At 45.2% G+C, this 21,598-nt stretch overlaps 1 protein-coding gene across 17 annotated transcripts in view; it reads left to right on the forward strand.

The window, feature by feature from the left end:
* Window positions 1-21,598, forward strand: part of FOXP1 (forkhead box P1) — a 391,136-nt gene that overhangs the window by 280,897 nt on the left and 88,641 nt on the right. The gene's annotated exons all lie outside the window — the stretch shown is intronic.

The raw sequence follows: 21,598 nt of genomic DNA on the forward strand, positions 1-21,598 counted from the left end.
TAAATATATCTTTGTATTAATAGATATATTGATTAAAATTTGCAGCTTTAATTGCTGATGCTCTTAACGATTATTCATTTTGGTTCTTCAAGCATTTTAGTTGCTGGCAAGAGCACAGAGATTGGAAACAAATCAAGAGACACATTTTTCTCCCAAGAAAGTAAAAGTGCATGTGTGTTTTGGCAATACTAAAAATATAATTTTTTTTTTAAGGACGTAAATGTTGTGTGTTAGGTTGAGCTGAAAGTTGAATACCGGACTGAAAACAGATTTAGGGTGTCCCTAGTCAGTATCTCGCAACTGAAACCCATCTTGTGACTTTTTTATGTGATTGAGTGAGGTTTGTTGTATGATAGTTAACCTGCGTGTGTTTGGAGAGAAGAAATAATGAAATGACCAAGATGGAAACTTTTGTTTTCGGTTGACAAAACAGAAGATAAATCTTCCCTTTAAGTCACAGCCAAGAAAAGAATTTTGGGTTGGGCTTAAGTTTTCAGGGTGAGCCTGGGGGAGGCTGAGAGGACAGAGCTGTCCTCGCCTTTGCATACCGCTGCTTTTTAAAGCAGCCTTTTGGCTGGGCTTTTGTAGAATTTAATTTGCATGCTATATTATCTTCATAATTCTTTCCAGTATCTTGAGAAATAGAAGAGGGCAAGAGGAAAAAAATCAGTGTAGCTTGATGTTGGGGGCAATTATTACTGTTTTTTATGCAATTAGAAATCATTAGTTGGACAACGTAATAAACACTGAGAGGTGAAGGGAAGGATATTCTCTGTTTCGCTCGGAGCACACAAGTACCGGGTTACGTGGTCTCAGGTTTTACATGCAGTGTACCTTTTTTACATAGTGGTAAATTTAACAGTTAGTAGAGAAACTGTATCTCAGCAGATAATTTGGAAGGGGAAGTGAATTTGCAAGTGTGTTTATTCTATTTGTATGCATATGTCTCTGCTTCGCTCTTAAACACGGGAATTGATCTGAATTTGGCCTCAGTCAAGCCAACGGGAGTTTTGCCACCGATTCTAGTTGGGTGGGTTGAGATTTCACTTCTGCATGGCTGAAATAGCTTGCCTCTGAACATTTCCCTCAAAGCCTTCATTTTTTATTTTTGACTTTGGAAATGACACAGAGTTGAGTTTTGCTGGTTTCTACCAAAGGACCCATAGCTCTTTTATTTTTCATCCTAAAGCCCAGTTATAGGTGTTAGTCAGTTCTTGGAATATGCCTGTGGCATGCAGATACCATCCACCCCACAGGCAGAACAGAATCTGAGTCAAGCCCTCAAAATTACATGATCAGCTTGAAAATTTTGATACTAGGTTGTTTTTTTTTCAGCGAAACCTGTGAGCCTTTTTTTGCTGCCCTTTCATTTTTTTTTTTTTTTTGGAAGCCTTTAGGCTTCAGTCTTTCCATCTCTTCAGACTGAGCAGAAAGGTGACAAACACAGTTGTTTGTCCTTGAAAAAAGGCTGTGATTTTCCTGCAGTTACACGATTCCAAAAAAACATGGCTCCTAGGAAAATACCACTATATTGGGAGAGCTGGCAGTGTGAGGTACTGTCAGCAGATATGATCGTTCTCCTTTTATAGTGGTGTAAAACCCAGCAGAGAGATACGAAGTGGCTCACCCAGGGTCAGAGCGCTTCGGTGGCACCGAGCTGCGCGGCTCCCACCGGGGTGTTTGGGAGTTTGGCATCTGCACCTTATAAAGAACTCAGTCCAGAGGGGGAAAACTGGAAGTAGAAGCCAGGATCCCTCACTTCCAGCCCTGTGTCCTGTTAGAGTGCCACGAGTGTAATTTTCTAGCGGGTTTTCTGCTTTGACATTAAGCGTGGAGAGAAGAGGGGTTTAAAAAAGGAGATTTCTGGCCAGGTTAGGAGCGAGGCCGTGGGGCTGGCGGTGCCCGAGTCCGACTGTGTGCTACCCACCTTGGGGAGGGGGAAAACAAATGAAACCTTCCTGACTGGTCAGAAATGTGTAAACTGCTGACAAAATGACACATGTAATTAAGAGTGCTCCTGCCATTTTACCTTGTGGTTTACACCTACAGTGTTGAAAAAAGAGAGTGACTCCCACCTCGCTAATTACCATTATCACTGAAATGGTAGGGTTTGAGTCATTAGTTCCATGTGCATTTAATTAGAGGAAGGCTGAAATTGGATTTAACTTATTACTTTTTCATGGATCACTTTCTTGTCATCACTTCAAATTGGATTGCAGCCCCAGGTAACTAATTATGAGCACCACAGGATCAAGAGTGAAAAAAAGGTAATTAGGAATAACACTGTTGGACCCTTGCTGGTAGTCCACTTGTGCTTGGGAAGAAATGAGAGCAGTATTTTGTAGTATTACAGATTAGGGAGTTAAAGGTATGCACTGCTGCTAGGAATCATGGGAGACTGCCCCCTCCTATAGCGGTTTATATGATGTACAGCTGGATTGAAGATGTTATAGCGACATGGTTCCACAATCAGCTCCTTAATACCGAGATTAAACTTGTAAAAGCAACAGATCGGTTGTAGGCATGAGGCATCTCAACAACCAGGTAGTCAGGGGTCCTTACGTATGTGGTTACACCAGTGCTGTCGAGGCGCTCTTCAGCCACAGGACGGAGCGGTTTAAGTACAGCAAGCTAGAATTGATAACAAAGTAATGAACATATTAATGATCTGAAAAGATCATTCATATCCGACAGGGAGATATATCAATCAGGAGAACAACGGTGAGGTTGATGATGTGTATGTCAGGAATTTAGCTCGCATTGCTACCGTGATAAAATCAGGACGTTGCTTCTCTTTTGTTTGCTGGAGAGGTTTCTTTTTGTTTTGCATTTTGTGGGGAAGGCTTGCTTGCTTGGTTTGTCCCCATCTTTTTTACTACTTTTTTTTTTTTTTTTTTTTTTGATCTTGTAGATACGATTGCCAAGTTCTGCTTTCTTCAGAAAATACTTTAAAACAAATTGTTTTATTTCCATGTGCAGAACAGAGTTCAGAACTGCAAGTAATCAATTTTATTGACACAGTCTGGAAAAAAATGTTGATGAGAGTTCAAGGATGTGAAAAGATTGAAATTTCAAAGTACCAAACACCAAGTGTAGGAAAATTTCAGAAACAGTTTCATTAAGCAAAGAAATCTATTGTGTAGGGATCTGTAAGAGAAAAATCTGCTCTAGGACCTAATGATATTACAGGGAGGTTGTGGTGGATGGTTTTTTTGCCTTTAGAAAAGTTTCTTAATTTCTCATCATAGTGAATCACAGTTCAAAGGCTAGCACAATTTCCTTAAGTTGTTTAAAATGGCTTTTAATGCTCTGTTAATGTAGGCAAATATTTGTGACTCAGTGTTGGGTAAGTGATGCTTGCTCATTATTTCCTGATGCAAGCAAAGTGTAGGAAATTATGTGAACACCACGCAGAGATGCTTAAATAGACTTAAGAGTAACAAAATTCAGTTACGGAAATTAAGTCTTTCTCATTTACTTGACATTACAAAATAAATCTAGAGATTAAAAGGTATTACCTTTAATACAGAAAAAGAGAATCTCCTTTAATACATCTCAAATTGATTTACAATTTTTATACATAATATTCATCTGTGGTTGAAAAGGGGGCAACCTAAGGTCGAGTGATGTAGTGTTTCCATTTTTCCATATGAGTCTTACTGTGTGTGATAAAAGCAAACTCCTTTATTTTGTCAGTCTGCAGGAATTTCTGATGAAGTGCAGGGGTCGCTTTTCTGTCAATTTGAGTAGGCAGCATTTTTGAACTACTGTTTCCCCCCCTCTCCCCTACAAACCGTGGCCCTGATCTGACACACGCGTGCACGCACACACTTAGAGTGCCGCAATCTGCAACTTATTAGTGCGCGGCGCTGGAGCCTGTCCAGTGGTTAGAAAATTTCCTGAAGCCTGGAATAACAGCAGTGGGTGCAAGTGCCATCGAACAGAAGTGACAATGAGGGGCAGTCCGGCCCGCCTGGCGAAACGCCCGGGCTGGAAAACCAGCTGAGATAGTCAAACGCAGGAAGATTGACGCGGTGCATCTGGGAAATGCTCAAAAAGTTGGGTTCTTGAAAAAATTACCTTCTGTGATCGTAAGACATCATCTGTTTTCCTACAGAGATTGTTTATAACAGGGTTTTCAAGCACTTGTCAAATAACCAGGAGTGAAGGAAACAGGCTAAAAATCTCTTACCGTTCAGATGAGTCCTGGTGTAGCTGGAAAAAAACAAACCCTCGTCACAGAGATCCGCAGCTTCCCAAGGCAGAGGGTGCCTGGGAGAAGGAGAAAGGGGAACTATTAGTCAAAAGCGCCACGGCGAGTACTTGTGGAGCGCGGGCTGTAGCTGGGGAAGGTGGCACGCTGGGGCGATGCGCACAGCGATGTCGTTATGGGAGTCGCGAGGTGAAGTCATACCTTGTGACTGTTTTCTGTGTTGCTTAGCTTTTGTTACTTAGCTGTGATATCATGGGCAAAATATTATAAACATATCATGGCTATAGCTTGCTTGTGTAACAAAAGATCAGGAACTTTTATTAAGTTTGTTTTCCTTGTCATATTGTAAAAATTTATTATGTGTACTGTGTATATTAGAAACAGATTTGGGTAATTCTGTCTAAATGAAGTCATCCCAGCTATTTCCAGACTGTCTGTTTTTGGTTGTGAATAATTTTCATACATCAGATGGTTGTCATATTTAGTAGCTCTCTACATTTTAAATAGGACGTACATATCCCATTTTGAACTTCCACACTTCAGCTGCCCCTCGTTTTTGAGGCCGGTTTGGTGCAAGAGAGTTTTGGAGCACTGCCCGGGGCAGGGCAGGCAGGGCAGGACCGCTGCTGGAGCAGCCCCTCGCCTTCCTGCATCAAAAAAACAGATTTTTAACAACTGCAGTAGTACTTGTGGCTTCCAGCAGCACGCGCTGGGGAAGAGCCTGCCAGATACCTATTTCAGCTTGTCCCTTTGTGTTCACACTTTGCAACAAATATGTTAAAAAAACACTAAAGAAAAAGTACTATGTATCAAAACCCTCCTCCCATAAATCGCTTCTCTCGAAGAATGCCTGCTTCTTTTTTTTTTGCTTTTAACAGAAGTGTGAAAGAAGTTCATGTTTAAATGTTTAATGTTTCAATTTCAATCATATACACATCTACATAGCAGCTACGTTACTGTGATTTTTTATTTTTTTTTTTTTTAAACCTCAAGGCAAAGTTTCTTTAGTCAGAGTGGGGAAGCTCTGGTGTTGCTCATGCACTGACCAAGAGGAGCATGCACCGGAGGAATCTGCAGTGATGATCACAGAGCAGAGTTTTGCCCTTAAACTGTCAACTTTGCCAGAAATACTTGAGTTACAGCAATTTGTTTAAAAAAATAAAGGGGGGAAAAAAAAAAAAAGGAGAGAAATAGAAGGCATTTTGATCTAGTTCGCCTGAGCGGAGGAGAGCAGCTGTTTGCCTCATGTGTTTAAATCTCTAGAGCTAATATTGAAGTTTCAGGGCAACAAGTGCAACATAACAGAATAAGTAGAAACTAAACCTAGAGAAACAATTGGAAATGCTGCTTGGATGTGGCTTTGGAGCTTGACAGTTTTACAGCTGTGTCGTCAGGTTGGCAAAATACTTTGTGGTGCGTGCAAAGAAAAGGCTGTTGCATTGCTGAAATGTTTTTATTTTCTTGATAAGTGTAATCTGCCTTTTATAAATTACTAATCTATTTAAGGTGTAACATTAATGGCGCGTAATCTCAAGTCTTCGAAAGCCTAGAAAATTAAAGTAGACTGAAGGCACAAGAAAGAAATGTACTTTGTGTCAGGATGAAGTTCGATGAAGCATGGAGAAGATGGAATAGATTATTAAATAAACTTTGAGCGGAGATGGAAAAGGCACTGAAATCTCTCATTTTGAAAGGAATTAGTTTACTTGATTATATGCAACTGTATCACACTCAGGAAAGTATAAGACAAATGAAAGCAAAACAAAATTTAATTGAGCTATTATTTTGCAGACTTTGGCTCTGTTTCAGACAGCCTAATCAAATTGCGCTTTGCTCAAATAACTAATGTTAAATGCAGTCTACCAACAGATGTTTAAACAGAGACTAATTGGAAAATCTACATCCTGGGTTTTAGTGTGTCTAGCTGAGAAAGTTTTGAAATTGCATTTTGAAGTGAGGCGGGGAGGTGACAGGAGGAGCTCAGCTAGCGATGGGCATCAGAGCGGTGCGAGGAGGCAGCAGTGCCCGTGCTAGAGCTGTCGAGGCCACCAATGCCACCGATGCCGTAGCTTGGTACTGTTTGCCCCTCAGAAAATTGTCCCACATCATGTTACATCATGGGAGTCGTGTTCCAGCTCCCTGGCTCATATCATCTGCCAGCGTGCACTGAGTAACTAATGCAGTGAAACTCATGGATTGAGGGTGTCGGACCTTTCATTAGCAAAACTCAATGCTTTCTTGCCTTTTGTTCTGTCACTTTGGCTTTTTTTTTAAGCAATACGGATTCAAATAACACCTTGATATGTTTTTAAGTTATTAACCTGTGACTTATCTCAACATTGAGCCTTTTACAACACATCTGTGCAGCCCCATGGACCTCTTGGATGGGTTGCAGCATGAGGTTAAACAGTTTGGGCACGGTTTGTTCTGGGTTTAAGCAAGCAACCATCCAGGAGTATGCTGCAGTGGAGGGGTCCCACTGAGATGGGTATAGCTTCCTACCTCTGATTTTTATTTCAAATCAGTTCTACACCGAAGTCACTCCAGTAGTACCAAGGTGATGAGTTGTGGTTTCCCAGCGGCAGTGATCAAGTCTGCTGCGATTTCTTGGGCACGCGTTTGGTTTTGTGCATTTTGCTGCTCTCGTGGCTTGTGTCCTGGGCTTTGAGCGGGGTCAGTACAGGTGCAGTGCACATTTCCACATTTGCTGTGGAAAATTTCTATCTTAAGGATTTCGTTGTTCCAGGGAATGGTGTTCTGCCATTCAGATAGCTTTTAGAAGAAGCTGTGGTTTTACCTATACAGTCATGAAGCAAAAGGCCAAAATCAGAAACACTTGTGAAAAAATTCCCATCTTTCGGGGGGTGGGTAGGCAGGGAATCAGTAGAATTGGTTTGGCTAACTCTTAATAGCCCGGATAAACACCCAAAGCAAACCTGTTGGGAGATGCCAACCACCAGCCTAGCCAGTTGGTTCGTAGCCACAGTGCAGGTTTAGTAATTTTAATCCTGTTGGGTTTGCCTGCAAGAATAGATGCATGAAGGCCTGTTTGTTGAAGATGGGTCACCATAGTCACTGGCCACATTGATAATTGATGACCCTTCCATGTCCATCCCAACGTGAGCTCTGTTCGGGCCAAGGCAGCAACCTGTCACCCTGAGCTGGGTTCTAACCCATGCCTCCATGTGGTCTTCATGGGATGGCTGCTTCAACTAAGAGTGAGATGCAGCTTGATGAGTGATGCGTGAGGTGTGTCAGAGAGACCCTTCTGGCTCTTGCAAAGATTTGTCCACTGTTGTCTCAGGGTAGTGGTTCCTCAAGTTACTGCTGGTGTTGAACAGGCTTAATTGCCAGCATGTACCAGGGAGTAGCCAATCTGAGTGTGAAAATAAATAAAAATAATGCACCTATATATATGTTGGGGTTTTTTTCAAATATACCAGTTGGAACCATACAAAAGACAAATTATATTTATGGCTTGTAAACATCAGGGCAGATATTTCAGGAGAACTGCAGACAGCTGTAATTTTTGAATGTGTACAAATTACTTGGGAAAAAAAAGTAATTCCTCTGCCTACACAGCTGTATTCACAACCGTGGACCAGAATGCCTTTTGCATGATGCTCATGCCTGGTTCTATGGAACATAATAATGCTCAAATGAAGAAATTGTGATTTAAAAGTGAAGCCAGAATTAGTACTTGCTGTGAAAACCTGTATTACTGGCTGAGGTGTCGGCATGGGAATTGATAAACCACTTCAGGAAAGATGAGAACCAACCAAGACATTTATTCGTACTCAGATTCGAGGTGAATGATCAAACTTCTGTAGTAGAGATGAACGTGCCTGTGTCTTCCTGAGATGCCACGTGCTGCCTACACAGTTCTACAGGGTGAACATTGCATTGGGTTTGGTGGCTCAGGAGGGCTGCAGGGCTGCGGCTGGTGGCCGGTGGGGAGAGAGGGTGTGGGAAGGAGGGGGGGACTCCCCCGGCTCCATGGGGGCTCTGGGTCAGCATCTTGCCTGGCCCTTTTCTTCCTGGTTATCTGCACCCAGGTGGATTTGCAGAACGCAACCGAGCTGTTGTTTGTGGTGTTTAATTGCGCGCTAGCTCCTTCTGTTTGTCCTTTTACTGTGTGATAAGGAGTTTATGCAGGAAAGTACGAATAACAAGAGAGGAGGCAAATAAAATCCCCAAAAGTAAAACCAAGGTCAAGCAAGAAGGAGTAAAGCATGAATTGGCAAGAGCCAAAGGCCTGGCGCTGATTTTACTTTTAACTTTTGTGTTTATTCAAAGGCTGTGGATACAGGTTAACTTCCTTTGCTCAATATTTATTGCTACGTTACTTGTCTTAAGCTGGAACAATGAGCACTTTGTTGATTGGGTTAAGAGATTGTCCCGTTTTCTTCAGTCTCCTGCATCTCTGTCACTATCTGCAGGTCTTAAGCAGTTTATTTTAATTTCAGATTTCTAACCCTCCGTCGTGAATTGCTGCTGTGCCACCGGCAGCAACACTTGAGGGACTATTGTTCGTCTTTTCAAAGTGGTGGGAGCACACAGCGGAGCCATTAGCTTCTCTGAAACTTGACCTTCATTGATGATACTACACTTTGCAGATTCAGAGCAGGATAAACATTTTAAAGAAGAGGGGAAATATCACATAGGTTATTTTTCATCAGAAAAGGTTGTAGAAATATTCTGTGCAAGAATTAAAAATGCGAGGGGAAAAAAGCCGTAATGGCAGTAGTTACCTTTCTGCTTGACAGCCATCAAAGATTCTGCCCAAATCAGTTAATAGGAGAGTGAATATCTCCTTGCCGTTAACCACGCTAACCCTTGAGCAGAAAATCAGTAAAGTCACAGTGTAGTGAATGACGACTATACTGATTTCACCCTAATTTAGCGATGGCAAGGATTTCGGTGCTGTTAGGAGTGGAGCCATCCTGGGCAGTCTCCCAGGCTGCAGTGTTAGGAAGGTGCCCCCATGGTATCAGGAGCTTCTCTCTGGAATAGGAGCATTAATATAATGTTAAATGTTAAGATATTTTTAAATCACGTTGTTCACAACTGGCACTACAAGGGAAGGTATGTTGATGACGTGCGTCACTGTTATTTTTTACTTGGGCTTGTTGCTTGGAAAGTGTGCTCATTTTGAGTCCTTCACTCAGCTGCGTCTACCCAGAAGAAAAACAAACCCATTTCTTCTGGGAGAGCCCGGCTGTGGACACATCAGAGCAGCAGGGCCAGCTGCAAAATTGTGGTGGTGTTTTGTTGCTAATTCTGCAGACGTGAGCGAAGAGGACCACCCTGTCTTTTTTTTTTAAAAAAAAAAAAAAAAAGGAAAGAAAAACAAAATAAAAATAAAAGAAAAACACTTGCAGTTTGTAACTTTGATTTTCCTGGCAAACTGAAAAAAAAAAAAAAAAGCAGCAAACAGCCTTACTCCTTGCACAGGATGCTATAATAATTACTGGGGCAGTTTTTCCATTCCTGGTTGCTTTTGCCTCACACCTGTAGGAGGCCCGTTCTTTCGCTTCTGTGCTTCACCACCAAAGGACTTTTATTTGAAAACACGAGGAAATTCAATTTCCTAACATGCCTCTCAAGTCAGGGCAGTTACAGCAACAGAAGAGTTGCAAATGGCTCATGTGTGAACGGGTTAGGATGGAGCTATTCGTATGGGGCCATGCTGAGGTGCAGGAGAGGGAAGATAATTGTAAATGTTCTTGTGGGGATCTGATTGACAGCTTATTGTCTGCAGGCAGTTGAGTTAAGAATAGGAAATGAGTTAAGTGTAGGGGATCTGGCAGGCTGCAGGCTCTCCTGATGGTGGCTGCTGCACCGAGCAAAGCACCCAGGGCTCCCAAACCAGCCCTGGGCAGGGGGCCCGCGGCACCTCCCTTCCCGAGGCACCCCCAAAGGGATGCCCCTCCGCCGGTTCAAAACGTGTTTGTGATGCTGTGTCTTGTTTGCTGCTGCTTGGGTGCCTGGGGTGCCTTACCATGAGGTCTGGGGCCAGTTACGTGTGTTTTAAAGTTTATCCCACCTTTTTCTCTGGAGTGATGCATGCCCTGGGGTCCAAGTGCCCATGAGCAGTTAAATGTTACAGAACTGCACCTGCTACTAAAGATAGAAATGCTACAAAAAGTACTCTTCCCCCAAAATCTCACTCTGTATTTTTTTATCTCCTTGCCTATGTGCATTTAAAAAAAAAAAAAACCACAACATCCCAGCTTTGCATTGTTAGTGTAGGCTTCTGAGCCAGATTGTACTACAGAGCACACTGATGTGTCTTCCCCTGAGGTATGGAAAGATCTATGTGTGCTAAGCAGGTGTTTTCATTTGTTTAATTGGAGCTGAGTTTAGCACAATATTACAGATAAATGAATTACACATGTTCAGTAATTCATAGAAAGTGATCGTTGTTTTGCTTAGGCACTTGTCTTCGCATCCAGGTTCGCAGAGATAGCGTGCTGGCAAACGTGGACAGAGGTCTTTTAAAAACGAAAAGCGGTGTGGACACGAGGAGAGACTGATGTCAGGTTGCTAAACCCAGCAATAACTATTTCATCCTTGTTTAAATCGTAACATTTTAAATTTAAATAGTATCCTGTTTTGACAAACTACAAAACCACAGGTCTGAAAAAGAAACGTGTGAGGCCTGTGTCAATGCTCGGTGGCACCTCTGGGCAGGAAGCTTTGGGTGACACGTGCTGGCGGTGACGGTACCAGGGATGGAGAGACCTGGGAACCCCCTGGAGGGCTCTGGCACTTCTCTGGTGTGCTGTGCCCACAGCAGTTGGTTGCACGCACACTCCTTGGCAAGACGATGACTGGTTTGTTTCTACCAGTATTCTTTTTATCATTAGTTCTTTTTTCCATCTTTTTTTTTTTTTTTTACTGGGCTTCCCTGGCTCAAGCTGCCACCCACCTTGCAGAGGGGCTGTGGGACATGAGTGCCGCCAGCCTTCCCTCCCCTTCCCTCCCTGCTGACGGGTCTCACAGCAGTGGGACAGGACCTCGGGTCCCAGCGAAGCCCCCCGGCGGGAGCGGCACGGGAGATGTGGCCGGCCCCACTGTCCCTGCCGAGCAGCACGAGCGAGAGCTGGCAGGGCAGCTCGGAGGTGCTGCCTTTCCAAGGACGAGCTAAACCGGTCGCTTCTTACAGCTTCCCTCCTGGTTTTGAGTAGTCCCAGCCCTTGGCCGGCTTCCAAATGGATAATTACATTCAACTTACCCAAATTTCCTCTGCAGATTCAATTGTAAACTATTTTCTCGCTCTCTCCTGCCAGCGTTGTATATAACTGTGCTGCGCAGCGTTAAACAAATGTCACGTGCGGTGCCAGAGCCTGTTCAGTTTTAGGCACAGAAAGTAAAAGGTTGTATCAAAACTTGTGCTGAACTTTGGAGAAAGTATTGTTTGTGCCTTTTCAGTTCGTGAAGTACCTTGGAGCAAGCGTTTGGGTCAAAGGTGTGGTTGGTGCGTAAGTCACTGCTGTTGGCAGACAGGGCCAGCACTGGAGGCTGATTGTGAAAAGTGACTTATTCAGGGACGTCCTCTCTCATGGACAGGCTTGCCTTCAAGCCTTCTGATAATTGAAATTAAGGCGGTTTAGCTGCATTCCTCATTCACCGAGGAATTTGTTAATGTTATCACCTGTAGAGCTACCATGTCCTTCCTTCCTTCCCACCAGCAACGGCTTCGGCTTTGCACCAGCCCCTTGCCAGGTCGCTTCCCTCTGTGGGCTACAAGGTGAAGGTCTTGTATGGCAAGAGCTGTGCTGAGAGAAAAAACCAGCGGCCTTTGCCCACCCAGGTACCCATATAAAGCTGTGCCCAGCAAAGCCTGCATCCTAGGATGTGATCCAGGCAGTGGGTCTCAGTGCGGCAGCGTGGCTTTCTAAAGGAAGCCAAAGGCACATGGGGAAGTGGTGTGTGATCTGGGAAGTGCTCCTGCATCCTCCAGGTTAAATGGAGCCACCACAGTAAATCACAGTTGAAAGTGAATTGGAAGCTTTTAAAACTGTTACTTGTTTGAGGCTTTTCCTGCTCCACGCGTCGGCATGGGATTGTTCTGCAGCAGGCTCCTGGGAATTAATGTGTCCAAACCCAGCAGCAATCTCAGGTTTGTGGCAGTATAATCTATAAACTTTTAATTATATTTATAGCTGAGTAAATAGCTTGAAATCTCTTTAAACTCTTTGTTCACAAATGTGTATTAAAAAGTGCCCATCCCACATGTACACGCATCCCCCCGCTTTTCCTTCCTTCCTTCCTTCCTCATTTTACACCCACTTCCAGCAAAGCTTTGGCTTGTGGCATCCTTCCTTGTGCCGGGAGTGGTGGCCAGAACTCCCCACAGGGCTGGCCCGGCCAGGGGTCTGCTGGCCCACTGAGCCCCTCTGCTCAGCCGCCCCCCCAGCACGTGTCCGGTGGCAGAGGGATGGTGCAGAAGCTGATGACTGCATCTGGGTTTCCCGCTTGATGTGCAGCCCGTTTGGGAGGCTGATTCTGCAGCTTCAAACGCTTTAATGAGATGCAAATTGTTTGTGATGCTGCCTTACTAAATGTATTGTAATTTTAAAATTATTTGCTTGTTAATTGTATTTAAATAGCTGCCACTTAGACAAGCAGAAAGTTTCCTGAAAGATAAATTGTTGTGGTTTTTTTCTTTTTACCATGTTTTAAAGCAGCCCCAGTAACTTCCCTCAGCTGCTTTGATACACTGCACTCTCCACAGGGAAATTTCTTCCCCCAAGGAAGAAATACTCACTCTGTTACCTGTATCCCATGAAACCGCAGTCCCTTAGGAAGGCAATACAGCAGAGTGGCTTGGGAGGTTTAGCGCCAAGATAGCTCACTTTCCCCTCTGTTCAGCCGAGTTGGATCAAACCTAGATCAGATTTTGGGGCGTGTGTGATGTGGGTGTTGCTGCTCCCGTGCGAACGGCATTTGAAACCATCCCAAAGATTTGGGGGATGCTTACACCTTTTGGGCCCTTTGAAATTCTCAGCCCGTTTTTCTGTTGATGTATGTCTTGCCAGGCTGCTGAGGCGAGGTCACTGGTCCTCTGCACCTTCAAGGCTCTTGTCTTCTGCATGTTGAAAGAAATGGCAAAGTTTCTCTTGGCTCCGGCTGAGCAATATGAGGTCCCTATTGACCTCAGTTCAGCCTGGTTTAGAGCTGATTTTGATCCTGCATTGTTGCTAGCTTTGGCGTGGAGCGAGCTACGTGGTATCAGTTGTATTTTATTTGTGTTTGAAATACCGTCCTGGAAAACGAAAAATAATATTTCCATATTAGTTTGTTCGTTCTTCTTGCGTTGGCTGGAGGGCCCCACCCTGCCAGTGCTCCTTGTTTTCCAGCTTCTCCGTCTTCAGCGCTGGACCCTCATTTCAATTCTGCCTCATTTTTCCAGTGACATTTCCTATTCCCTTTGTTTTCTGTTTGCATCTTTGTTATGTGGCAGGATCAGTAATAATAGTTAATAATTAGCAGCTCAATAGCACTCTTCACCTTCAAAGCAATTTTAGGCATTAAATCACTGCAGCTCTGCTGGCAATATTACAATATTGACTTGTTACTTCACCGGTGTCACAGAGGCAGCAAAAGCTGCATTTTTATGGAGGCCAAAATGGGGTCATTTTTTTTAGTCTACAAAATTGGCAAAAAATAAGATTTTCTCCGAGGCTGACACTTTGTTTGCCAAATTTCAGCATAGAGCCAATTTTTAAAGCTGAGTAATAAACACCTGAAAAGTTCTGGTTTATAATGGCAGTGCTGAGAAGCCATTAAATGAATGGCTCCGCTATAACACAAGAAAACCCTCTTAAACTGTCGAAAAACCTGTAAAAGCTGGATGGAGTCTTAGTGAATGCCAGCTTTGCCTTTGAGCCTGGAGCTGAGAGATGCAAAGTGAACCTGTGGGGACTGGGAGGGTAGATCATGATGGGTGTCCCTTCCCTGTGATGGGGAAGTGGTCCTTACCCAGGTATGTGGTGGAGCTAGGTGAGCATGCTGTCCCGGGTGAGCATCTCCCCAGGTCTCTCAAGCCATCAGGAGAGGGACAGCGAGGAGGAGCAATGGGGATGGAGCTCCAGGGGAGCAGAAAGCAGAATTTGGGGCAACAGAGAAAGCCTGGAGCAAAGGAGGAATTGAGGGGTGCAAGGCAGCAGAGGGGTTTGGGAGGAAACGCGTGGGGGCAGTGGGAGGGAGCAGCGTGTGCGGATGCGGGGCCAGGAGACTGTGTAGCTGCAGACACGGCTCTGTGGGGCACATGCACGGTCTGCAGCGACCTCGAGGAGATGTGGCCAGCAAGGTGGCAAGAAGCCCTGCTTGACTTGTTTTCTCTGGGGCCCAAAGGTCCTTCTGCCTGGGACCTGTGGCTCGCTGGCACATGCGGATGCAAATGCTGCATCCCGGACGAGCATCTTACATGCAGATAGCTGAGAGGAAGGTGTCAGAAATACCTCCCTAAGGCAGCGTGCAGCCTGTGGCCAGCTCGGACCATCTCACCTTCCCGGCGCAGGGTCTGCTGCCGGCCGGTGCCACTGGGAAGCTGAGCTGTAAGAGCAGCGTAGTAAAATAGCAAATTGACCAGTAAAAGAAATCAGTAAATGGAGGGAACAGCTATTAATGTGCCAAGCCAAGATGGGTAATTATACCCTAGGACTTTTCCAAACTAATACATGTTAAAGGTGTAAACCTATTAAAGGAGAGATTTTTCTGTACAGGGAACTTATGTAGATAGAAGGATTTACACTGTATTTTATTCTTGTATTATAAGGTATAAGGAACGTTTGAGCAAATCCAGTCATTCCTATTATTACAATATCATACGTTTTTCATACCATTTTATGCGGTTCTTCAAAAACTTTGGCACTAATTCTCCTTATATTGTTAGGAATTTTCTTTTAAAAACAGAATTCTTTTTCTCAAATAGTTAATTAGATTTTGAACTTCAAATACAGTACTTATTTTTCTTTCCTCCCAAGAATAGGGGTGTTAGATCCATTGTACTGGCCAAATTACAGTTTGGATAGTTACATTCTCTCTGCTTAATCACCCTGCAATTTCATTCGAGTGAAGGATTTGGTGCCTCAGGTGTCCTGAATTCCTCCAGAGCTCTGTACGGCGAAGTTGCTGCCACCATCCACCCAAGAAGTGGCTGCATTTAACGGCAGAGAATTGTCATTTCCTTCCAGAGCATAAATAACGGTTTCACTCACAGACGTGGATTTTTGTAGTATTCCTCTGTTCTTACACTTTGCAGTGAGTTTGTGCTTTTCCAACCCAAGCAGCCCTGCCCTGGGTCTTGAGGCACATCTGAGGGGCTTCTACGGGAAGGCAAATTCATTTTAAGGGATGCCAGACAAATTCCTTTATTTGCTTTTTCACCCTTTGCTATGATGGGGGCAGCGAAGGCGTGGGTCCCAGCTGCCCCACCTCATCCCCTCCTGCCTCCGAGACTTGCTACCTCTCAGCATCTTTTTTTTCTAGTGGCTTAGGGGAAAGAAAAGGATCGGGCTAAGGGTCAGCTGGATTTGGATAGGAAACGTCTGTGGGTCATAACCCTTGCTGGCAGACAGGAGCCCCTTTTGCCTGGGGAAGGGAAGCAGGAGGGGAGGACCCTGGTCTTGAGTTCAGTTTGGGCCCCGTTTATTTGGGAAGAAGTGATGGATCGTGGCATCGTGCTGTGAATGGCTGGAGTGGAAGTACAAAGGAAAACCCCAAAGCACACAGTGAGCCCTGCTTAGTGCCGCACAAAGGACTCTGAGCCGGTCGGATGACCCCGGGAGCAAAGTCCTCTGGCTGGGGTGTTTGCTTAGCCTGTACGGCTGGCTGTTCCTCGTCCATGTAAAACCAGGTGTGCAGCTTCAAAATGACTGACGTGGCCAAAGGCCAGGGGCTGGCTGTGCCAAAGCTGGGTCTCCTCCTGCCCTGCAGCGTGCCACCGGCTTCTCCTTCCCTCCCGTCTCCCATCCTGCCAGGCTAAATGAGGGGATGCTTCTAACCCAGAGACAGTGAGGAGGAGGAGGAGAAGCACCCTGTGTGCATCACAGTGTGGTGGTTGCAAGGAGCCCCCCCCTCGCCATGCCCTGCTTCCAAAACCGCTTTTTATCCGTATGCAGGGGAACCCGAGCTAGTAATCCTTTAGTAACTCCTCCTGGTAGTTCTTTGCAGCAAGCATACTGTGCAAGTCTGGTATGGTGAGCAGAGGTCATCTCAGATTGCTCCTCTGTGTCCTCCTGCCTGCGGGAAGTTGTCCTGGCTTCAGCATTGTTTGCCAGCTTTGGGAATTGCGCTGTTCTGCTGCTTTTTGGCATTTTGGAGGTGCATTTGATTCCTGGTGCCACCTGCTTGCTCCAGCAGGAGCAGAGATCCTAGCGCCGCTTTCAAGCTCCTTCCCCATCTGGCATCAGCAGCACTGCAGCTTTTCCGTGCATTCCTGTCGAACCACAAGGGCCGTTGCCCAGACACCTCTTTAGGAAATAATATGAGTTGTTTTGTTGCATATACCAAGTTAACTGTTTTCCGCTTTAAAGAAGAGATGAACAAAAGCTCTTCCCATGGCTGCCTCCTTTAAAAAAAAATATTAAAAATAGCTTTTGAATGTTGGAGGAAAACTTGGAACTATGAGCCAGCTAAATATACTGTATCATGAAACCTTGGGGACCATTGAAATGAGAACAGTGGCCCATTACTGCTAAGAAGGTGTTTTATTGAAAATACGCCGACATGCGTTCCCAACAGGGTGAGTAAAAACCGGCGTGATGCCCAGCGGTGATACAGGTTATTCTCACAGATGAACCAGAATATATAGCTTGGCGCTCCTGGGCTGTGTGCGAAACGGACTGGTAGGTGCTTTTGCATAAAGGGGCCCGTATTTAATGCGATTTATTTTGATTGATGCATAGGGGAGTGTGTATCTTAAGTTGTTGTGGTGTAGTTTTTTAGAATGGGATTCTTTGCGGTGAGGTGAGGCCTGAAGTCTCCTGATGACAGAAGCAGATTTCCAGGAGAGGGCAGTGCGTCTGACGCCGTATTTCGCACCAGCTGTACCCACACCGGGGTGAAGCACCCCAAAATGCACGGCCAGGGGGGTGAAGCACCCCGAAATGCACGGCCAGGGGCTCCGGGACCGCTCCAGGCAGCAGTGCCCACCTGCCTGCCCAGGGGCAGTGAGGGGGAGATGCTCTGTCTGGGGTGGCCAGGAGTTCACTGGTTAATACTTAACGGGCAAAAATGGGTTTGATTGACATTTGTTTTGTTGATGTTTCATTCTGTGGTTTTTTCCTTACCATGGCAACTTTATCATCACGCCAAAACACCTACTTTTCCTCTCGGAGCCATCGCTGTTGTCATGCCCAGTAGGTTATTTTGGTAGACAGGGGTTGTTCTTTTCAAGTGGAGGTGTTGCCATCTCCTACCAGATACCACCTCCAGTCTTTCCTGTCCTAAGCAGGTTTTCTCTGTGCGAACACTGTGTTTCAACCTGTGGCAAAAAAAATGGAGTTTTAATGGAAACTGCAGCATTTCCTCTACTGTACGTGACACAAATGCTATCTCACATAATTAAGGAAAGTAACGGAGAACAGTTAGTGGTGATTACCTTTCAATATATTGTGTACTTTGGGGCAGAAAAATAAATTATGAATAATGCCCAGGCATACTTGGAACAATTTGCACACTGTGCTGTGAGTGATGCAGACCTGCTGGTAGAAGAGTGTGCTAATAAATTTTACTTTGTGGCGGAAACAAGAGATTACAGTTTATTAGGAAAGGAGATGGCAATTTATTAAGATCAATCAAATATGAATGTGGAGCAAAAATGTTGCCATTTTTATTTATTTATTTATCTGGAAGCATGGGGGGTGCAATTATATAAAATTTGTTGTTTACCTGGGATGTTTGATTCATTATTAATATTTTTATGTTTAGAGGGAACCATAATTTTGCTGAAATGTCTTCCATAACTCCTGCACAATCATATTCATAACTCACCTGAATGTTGACACATCCTGCTGTGTATATATAAATTAACTAGTAACACTGGCATTATAAAATGATGCATTAAATGAAGATGTGAATGGTAATTTAAAGCATGCCATGAAGTGAAATTTAAACCATTGTACAACGCTGAGGGGATTTAAAGAGCCGCCTTTGTGCAGAATTTGCAGGGGCAATAAGGAAAATGACAGTTTCACATCAAAAAACTGAAGAGCAACAGGGACACAAGTGTTACTGAAATGTTAATTGCTTCGCTGTGCTGTTTTGTTAAGACACCGTCAGCCCAAAAATCACTTTTCTGCCTGAAGATATTTTACCACGAGGGCACTAGCGGAGAGTATTAGAAATGACCGAAAAAAAAAAAAATGTTTACTTTGTCCTTTTTCTCAGCACTTTGTGGGTAATAAGTTTCACTGTTTCCTGTTTAGTCAGTTGTTTTCCCCATTTGTTTTTGTAGGTCTTTCAGACAGCAACAAGGGAAAATGAAGCAGCATTCTCAAAACAGGAAAATGTGATTTAACCCCACAAAAATGGGCCTGGGGATCCAGGAGTGGGAATAGTATCCGAGACTGCTTTTTCCCTCAGAACTGCAAACAGCAGCTTGCTTTTAAACTGGCCCGTGGCTCTGGCCCCAGTGCCGAGCAGCGCTGATGTGGCACTGCCTTCGCCAGGCCGGGCCTTGGCTCCGGTGGGTGGGTGGGTGGGCTCCTTTGTGCCATAGCAGCACCAGCACCCAAGTTACTCCCAAATTTGTTCCCCAGCAGCAGGGTGCAGGATTTGGCCCACCATCTGCTGCTGGAGAGCAGAGTGGGACCTCTTTGGCCCTGCCTGCCCAGGGGAGCAGTCCGAGGATGAGAACGGATGAATCGCTTCCTTAGGTAGAAATTGCCTCGTATTGGGACTAGACAGAAAATTTCCTAATTTGGGGCAGGTTAGCTCGGTTAGAGGAGGCTGAACTACGTGGATGGTCTTGTCTTTTCTTTCCTTCTCCCCTGCCCCACAAGCAGCTGAGGCTTTTCTGCAGGCAAGCCCATGGCCTCTGCATGGATAGATACCTGCAGAACTGTGAATAAAGTGTACGTGTAAAATAATGGCATAGAAGCCCCATTTATTCCACTGCATTCGGTATCATATCTATTCCTCTCACTTGGACCTTGGAGCCTAGCGCCCAGTGATTATTTTCTTTCACCTGTGTGTTGCTACTAACGCTTAATATGGATCAGATCTCGTGGGCATGTGGTGCCAAATAGCCGGCCAGTCTGCCACACTCATTCCCAGTTATTTTTAATGTATTACTTTGTGTTCTGTTTTGAACATCCCTGTCTGATTGTCTCTGTCTGTGATGACTCTCCATAATTGAATGGAATTAAAATGGGAGTTTATGGTTCTTCTTGGTCTTTTAAAATATTTTGCTGGCTTAGAAATGCATTATATTTCATGGTGACCTTACTTAACAAGTGCTACCATCTCCGTTACTAAGGGCATAGACTGAAGTTTTTAGCCCACAGCAGATGTTGGCTGAGCTTGCAGGTATGAAGCTTTTATATGAAAGGGTATAAAATGTTTTAAAATACGGCTCGCGGGTTCTGTGGCCAGCGCTCAGTGCTTAGACAGCACCTTTCATTTTCAAAGTGTTTTGCAAATGTTGGTCTAGGAGATACTGAAATGAGTAGTATTGCCCCCGTTCTGCAGATGGAGGAGACAGAAGTGTTGAGGCCGTTGACTACCTTTGAAATGGAGGGCATGGAGGTGACCCCAGAGCCAGCCAGGAATGTTACAAACTGAGCTGTCAGAGAGGCATCCTCAATGTGGTAGCCATTTAAATTAAAAATATATATAGATATATATATAAAATTCTAGGTGACTTGCCCAAGGCTGGGGAGAACTGTCAGTATCAGAGCCCAGCACTATGTTTTTGCATTGCATGTAGTTCACAGCCTTATGCTTGCATTGCCATGCTGCTTTTTTTGCCCCTGGAAAGAAAAGAAATGCCTTGAACAAAGCGGTAGGCTTCGGAGTCCCCTGTTCTTTTTGAAATACTATAAGTGAGGGCTTGGTCCAAAGGGGATCAGGGCAGGAGGAGGGCACTGGTCTTGCGTTGATGCTGCGTGTACTTGGTTATGGCTGTAATGGAAAACAAGAATTTAAGATGTGACTTAATAGGCTTGAGGGTCGTGTGTGAGTGAGAAGTTTTTGCTGAAAAGATAAGGTAGATCAGAAGATTTCCAGACTGGGGTCTTTGGAGCATCTTATGACTGGTCTGCAGAGATGCTTGGGGACGTGGCCCGTTCTGTGTTTTGGCTCTCAGGTTGGCACAGGGGCATGTTACATGCACGGAGCCGTTTGCTGCCGGTGCTCCTTCGCCATCGGGGCAGCTGGGGATGCTGCCACAGGGACGCTCTTCAGCAAACGCAGTGGCGAGGAGGAGGAGCAGGAGGTCTGCAAGAGAAACTGTTGAAAAGTTTAAGTCGGTGCGTTCTGTAGTGTATTCCCCAAAGCAATCTGAGTTCCTGGGGATTACTTTGAAATCCGGGACAGGAAGGATTCTCTTAAGTGCAGGTGATAGTTATTGGCAGTTCATTGCATGTGCTACCGGTTTATACTGTTATGGACCATCCAGCATGTTGGAGTGTGTGCATGTTCGCCGCTGGGCCTGGCCGGCGTGTAGCGGTTATGGATCCCGGCCGTGCCTGTGCGCCGCGTGTTGACCCGCTCGGTGGGTGCATGCCCCTTTAAGAGGCAGGCGCTTTCTGATTCATGTAGGCTGTTTCTGGCAGATTTAGGGTCTTGCAAAAGATGCCCTTAGTCCCTTATTAAATATTCATAAGAGGGTGGGGTCACATTTTTGTGACCTGAAAAAAATCCCATTAATAAATTTGTTATCTGACGCGAAAACACTTCAGGGTGACGAGCAATCCGTATCACGTCCCATTTAACATCAGATCACAAGTTGTCAGTAAATTGGATCCTTTGTCTTTGCCTCTTGTGAGGTTCTTTAGCGGCATAACTAATGGGGCTGTTGTCTCCATCGCAAATACAGAGTGCGGGTCCGCCTGGGAGCGGTGGCAGGGCGGCTTCTGCCGCCCCGGGACTTGCGCGGCAAGTGTCTGGCAGCGCCGCTGCGCCCTCGCAAACGGTGCGCAAATGTAAACGCAAAAATGAAATAGCGGCGGCGATTTTTACCGAGTATTGCTGCCCCAGGTGAAGCGGAGCGCGGCTCCAGGGGCAAGAGCAGCTGGGCTGGGGACGGCGCTGGGGACGGCGCGCTGACAGGGTGGGTTTGTGCCGAGAAGCGATTCTCTGAGCCTGCCCGCCTGGGAGGGGGAGGGAGCTGGCTGGGGGTGAGAGGGGTGCTGACCCCGCTGGCACCAGGGG

The sequence above is a fragment of the Falco biarmicus genome, chromosome 4, assembly GCF_023638135.1.
Source record: "Falco biarmicus isolate bFalBia1 chromosome 4, bFalBia1.pri, whole genome shotgun sequence".
Taxonomy (NCBI): Eukaryota; Metazoa; Chordata; class Aves; order Falconiformes; family Falconidae; genus Falco; species Falco biarmicus.